Raw genomic sequence first — 6,406 nt, forward strand, 5'->3', positions numbered from 1 at the left:
TGGAAGACACTGATGTGTGCACATTCCTAAGGGATCCGAGAAACACTTCAGAGTTAAACGAAATCCTGAGAGGCATCATACTACAAGTGAGTGCTTATTGTGCGAGAAATCTGAGATCAGAGTGAAACTTTCCTTCGAGGGACAGATCAAGAGGTTGCTGGTAAGACAGAACTTTTGTTTCCATGCTGAAAGAAATTCACCATGTCATCTGGTCTAAGGCAAATTCCTGAGATCGTTTTTCTTCATGCAGGAGAGGCATTCACATTTCGTCTGGTTAAAAACTGGTTCCAGGGATACACTGAGCGTTTGTTCTTGTCATCCAGTAAGCAGACAGTTGATTGAGGGTAAATTGCTGAGTCAAGACATCAGCTTCCAAAAGCAGTACATAATGCTGATGTATGAAAGATTACTTTTTCCTTCCTTAGGCAATACAAATGGGTAGTATCAGCAGTAATATAATAATGCAGAGAGACGTCTACAAAGTAGATGCTCTACATTGATATACCTGTTATTTATGCTTGCATTGTGTTCATAATCATATTGCTTTTACTCACAGTACGGACATCGTACTACGTTGATGTACCTAGAGCTAGGACTCCTGTGAATCTTCCTGAGCAGAAAGAAAGTGTAATCACGGCAATTACTAGGCAGCCAAGACCCTATGTAGTCATTCCTGTTCCAAAGAGAAAGACGACAAATTGTCTGAGCTTGAGTCAAGTGTCACTAATAATTGTGCACATACAAAAAGTGTCTTAGAAACTCCGTTAGGACATAAAAGAAAGGCTTGGCAAGATAGACAGGACAAAAGGTAGCTAGATGGGGAGCCCATACAAGTAATGCATGCAAACACACCTGTTCCTGTGATAAATGACCCAAGGGTAGTAACCCAAAGGCAGTCACACATGGAGATTTTGCAAGACATTTTCATGACTAAATGGTATGTTGACAGGATGAAACTTGCTGAACTTTCTCCTACTCAGGGAGCACTGATAGATGTTCCTGTAATTGATCCAGTCAGAAGGAGCTATGCTAACACACTTCATGATATGATCATATAAGGTCATATGAAAAGAATGAGACCTAAAAGAAGCACCAAAGAGGATGATTTTGAATTAAATGATAACCTGGACAGCACAGCTCACCTGGGAAATAACATATGGTATCAGCATATGAAAGAAGTAGAAAGAAGAACTATGAAGGAGGAATGCTTTGTATGTGCACTCCTGCCATACAGTATGAGGAAATCTAAGATCTTTATAGCTATTTAAATAGATGTTCTGACTGCACACTGCATATTACATCTAGCATTCTGTAGTACAAAAGGCCAGTTCATGGGTCGAACAGCCTACCTCAAATGGGCAACTGAATGGACAGATCCAGATGAAGATGACTATATCCAAGACACAAAGACAAGAAACAGAGCCTATACTAAGAATCGTGTGATCAGGTACGAAAGGCCTGGAGTAAAAGGAGCTGGAATCAGATGGGAAGTAAATAAAAAATGGGTACTTCCAGAAAAATCTGCAGAAGATATTCGTAGATGGAAGAACAGAGACCAGATGCAGATTTGGGGAACTGTGCTATCACCAGATGGCTGGGAAAAAGGTATAGTGATCTGCAGAGACTGGGTGATAATGGGTCACTACCAACCAACTATTGAGAATGCACAGATGTTGTGTAAGCCTCTATGGTCGAAACTTGCTAAGCTACTGACATGGGTCAAAGACAGAGGAGGACCCTTACAGATAGTACATTTGGAGAGCGCAAAACTGTGTTTCAGAAACAATGGCACAAGAAAAGTTGGAGAGAACCAGAAATGTGGGCGAATATTTGAAGCACCAGGAATGAACATTGGGACAGCAGTGATCATGGATCGTTATTGGGCTTGCGGATCCAAGGCATTCATGAAGTTACCCAAGGATTGGGGAGGAATATGCACATTGGTAAATGTCCATGTTCCAGCATTGGTGATTCCAAAGAGTGGTCTGAGACTCGAACGTTTTCCAAAAGCAGATGTTCACCTGAGGAAGAAGAGACCTGTGGAGCAGATAAAGAGGATGAAGAGAGTGAACTATTTCTCAGCCAAATCAATAGAAGCTTTTGACTCTATTCCTTATGAACACAGGCTGTTCAGCCAGACCTAGTCAGTGTTCACGGTGATCTTCATGCCGAGAATCCAGGTTGGAGCAAATACAAAATGGCTTCAAATTACCAGATGGGAATTGCTGCAGACAATTTTTTAAAAATTATTTGTATATAATCAATTTGGATGTTTACAAAAAAGCTTTTAGTTCTTGAAGTTCTTGGAGTTACACGAAGGACATTTCTGCGTAATTGGTGATTTCTCAAAGAAGGCCAAGAAAGCGAAGAAAAGCAAAGAGAGAGGCTTTTCCGAAGGTTTACTTCTGTATCATTTGCGACGTCTTCTCTAATGCAGACAATTAACACAACTATAAAGGGATTCAATGCTATCAGAGGTGTAACGCTCACCTGATTCCCACGGAGGCGCTGATCTTGGCAAGAAGGTGTCTGTGACTCGAAAGGTGATGTGCAGAACCCGATGGGCTTCTGGGGTCGAACCTCTTCGCACTGTGTGTCGAACTCGTAGGGTGAGGTTTCTGCAGGTGAAAGAATATGGGGGTTAATGGTCTGGGTTGTTCAATGTTCCTCTTCCTCTCTCTCCCTCTCCGTAGAGCCCCCAGGTCAACGAGCTCACCTTAGATAGGTGAATGCTGGGCTCTCCATCTGCGTCTGGTGCAGGGCGCTATTGCCAGTTCCTTCACTGGTGAAACATAGGCCTCTTGGACTCAGAAGACCGTCACCGTCGTTAACTGCACGAGCGGTGAGTTTCCAGACACCTTTTTAGTCTTTATAGTCTTTAGGTGCAAGGCACGTTAACATTGAACAGGACTTCGTATAATGCTTTTCTCCCTTTTGTCTTGCAGGACTCTTGAGGAAGATGGAGTGAAGCGCCTGGAAATGCGTGAGTAAATGCAAGCACTCTAACTGTCTTTTCCTTGCAGTGTAGTTCGTGCTGAAGAGCAGGCGTTCTATTGCGAAGAGCGCGATGGGCGTAAGTAAATACCTGTCTAATGTCTCTTCTTTTGTCTTTCAGAAGTTGGTTTGCAGCGCCGGAGTCCGCGGAATGTCCGTAAGTAGATACAATGCTTTTATCTCCGCAGGCGGCGATGCAGTGTGAAGAAATCCAGAATTCACGGAGTGCCGGTAAATAGTGACAATGCTTTTGTCTTCGCAGGCGGAGGTGCAGCGTGCCGAAAATGACCGCAGCCGATGGATCAGGTGAGTAGCACTGCGAGATAAGGCTGCCTTGCTAACCTGCTGTTTCTTGTCTCTGCAGGTGCTGCTGTCGACTGGATGCAGGAATGGTGAGTATGCTTCTTGCAGATTCAGGATGCAGGAATGGGGAGTATGACTTCTTGCAGATTCAGGATGCAGGAATGGTGAGTATGACTCTTGCAGATTCGGGATCGTAAGAAGAAAGGCTGGAACAGACTCGGTCAGCGTTCTGCTGCAGATGCAGAATAACGCGAAGCACGTTTCGTCTATCGGGTGTGGTTTAAATAGCCTTGGAGTGATGAGGCGTCTTCCTCCACGGCACCGCCTAGGTAAGAAAAGAGTTCCAGTTCCAGAAGCTTTCCAGTGCTGAATCCAGGGAGTGGAGCTTGCCCCACCCAGGTAAGAAAGTAGTTCCTGTTCACAGAGGACTTCTAAGAGGCTGGTAAGTAAGCAGCATGGTCTGCTGCAGGTAAGTCCACCCAAGCATCTGCACACATATTATGAGCCCGGCGCTTCCAGTGCCGGGACCGATGATTCTGATGAGCCTGGTGCCACCGGCGCCAGGACATGGTCCAAAAGGTCCCTGTGGGGACCGGCTGGTGCCTAGGATTAGGGTTAGGGGCCTGCTTCCAAGGACGTTGGGCTGGTCCTGGCTCCTTGGAAGCAGTGATCATGACAGTACCCCCCCCCCCCCCTCAAGGCCCCTCCTAAGCGTGTCTTCTCCAGGGGTTTTGGTTTGTTGGGGTGATTCAGATGGAATCTCTTGACCAGACGAGGTGCGTGGACATATTCAGAGGGTTCCCAAGACCTTTCCTGGGGGCCGTATCCTTTCCAATCAACCAGATAATATAACTTAGATTTGGAGATCTTGGAGTCTAGAATGTTCTTTACTTCGAATTCGAGTTCTCCGTCTACCAAAACAGGTTCTGGGAGTTCAGCCAATCGGGTTTCTGGTTGTACTGGTTTTAATAAGGAGACATGGAATACTGGATGTATTTTCATATGCGCAGGTAATTCCAATTTGACCGCCACCGGGTTAACTATGGTAGAGATGGGGTAAGGTCCAAGGTATCTCGGGTTGAAGGTGCGGGGTCCTTTTAGAGGCAGGTGCTTAGTGGATAACCAGACCTGATCTCCTACTGCGTAGTGAGGGGCCTCTTTACGGTGTCGATCTGCTCCCTTTTTGACTTGAGCTTTAGCTCTTTGCAGATGGGCAGTGGCTTCTTTAAAAGCACGGGTAATCTCAGAGTGCAAATGATCCACAGCAGGTGTTTCGAATTCTTGGGGAGGATCCAGATTAGAGGTTCTAGGATGATGTCTGTATAATAGGAAGAAGGGAGTCTTCCCGGTTCCAGAATGAGTCGAATTGTTGTAAGCGTATTCAGCGATCCAAAGAATATCCTTCCAAGGGTTTTCAGTTTGTTGGAGCATGCAACGCAGATATTGCTCTAGAGTCTGATTTGTCCTCTCGGTTTGTCCGTCAGTTTGGGGATGGTGACTGGTTGAAAGTCTTACATCAATTTGGGCTAGACGACAGCAACTTTGCCAAAAGTGGGAGATGAATTGACTTCCCCTATCAGAGATTAAAACCGAGGGAAAACCGTGTAACCAAACGATGTTTTCTACGAATTCTCGAGCCAATACCGAAGCCGAAGGTAGGCCCTTCAGGGGAATGAAGTGAGCCATCTTGGAGAATAGATCCACGATTACTAAAATGGTATTATACCCTGAGCATGGAGGTAAGTCCGTGATGAAATCCATGGACAGGGTATGCCATGGACAGGGAGGAATATCCAGAGGGTGTAACAGGCCGGCTGGTTTCTCCTTCTGACTTTTATTCTGGGCGCACACACCGCAGGAGATTACAAAGTCTCTAATATCCTTCTTCCATGATGGCCACCAGAAATGTCTCTTGATCTTTTGCATGGTTTTGGTAATGCCAGGATGACCCTCCATTAGAGAGTCGTGATAACAGGAAATGACTTGTTTTTGTATTTTCTCACAGGGCAAGTACAATCGCCCTTGGAAATATGGTAGGTCTTGATCTATTGAGAATTCTTTTCCCTTTAATTGCCAGTCCTGCAAATCGGCCGGAGTTAGGAGTGACTTGACTGTAGTCTTGATGTCTTCAAAGGATTGAGCGTTGATCAACCCCAAAAGCCTTTGTTCTGGGATTATGGGTATTGGTTCTGGATTGGTCAAATGTTCATCAACTCCCATCCGAGAGAGGGCATCTGCTTTTCCGTTTTTACTGCCGGGTCGATAAGTAATTATAAAGTCAAACTCAGCCAGAAACAGAGCCCAACGAAGCTGTCTGGAAGACTGAGCTTTGGCCGTCTTCAGATATTGTAGATTGCGGTGATCAGTCATTACGGTGACTGTGTGTCTGGCTCCCAAAAGATAATGCCGCCAGGCTTTAAAGGCCGATCTGATAGCTAAAAGTTCCTTGTCTGTAATTGAATAGTTGATCTCGGAAGCCGAGAATTTGCGGGACCAAAAGGCTACTGGATGTAATTGGTGTGTGACCGGATCTCTTTGTGATGACACTGCCCCCATAGCAAGACTAGAAGCATCCGTTTCCACGATGTAGGGGAGTTCTGGGCGAGGATGTTTTAGAACAGGAGCAGAAATGAATTTAGCTTTTAAGTCCTGAAAAGCTTGTTCTGCTTCTGTAGACCATTCAAAACGTTTGTTCTTCTTTAACAGAGCAGTGATGGGCTGGACTATCCGAGAGAATTCCGGAATGAATCTGCGGTAAAAGTTAGCGAAGCCTAACATGCTTTGAACTCCTTTTACCGAGGTTTGTGATGGCCACTTGATGATTGCATCGACCTTCTTTGAATCCATATGAACCCCATTAGGTGACAATATGAATCCCAAGAACTCAACTTCAGTTACGTTGAAAACGCATTTTTCAAGCTTGGCAAAAAGGTTATGTTGACGCAGTCTCTCGAGAACCTTTTTAACGTGTTTCTGATGTTCTTCTTCAGATGATGAATAGACAAGGATGTCATCAATGTAGACAACAACACACACATCTATGAGTTCTCTAAGGACATCGTTCATAAAATACTGGAAAGCGGCAGGAGCGTTACAAAGTCCAAAGGGC

This window comes from Ambystoma mexicanum, chromosome 9 (assembly GCF_040938575.1).
Source record: "Ambystoma mexicanum isolate Mex_15411 chromosome 9, UKY_AmexF1_1, whole genome shotgun sequence".
In the NCBI taxonomy this organism is placed as follows: domain Eukaryota; kingdom Metazoa; phylum Chordata; class Amphibia; order Caudata; family Ambystomatidae; genus Ambystoma; species Ambystoma mexicanum.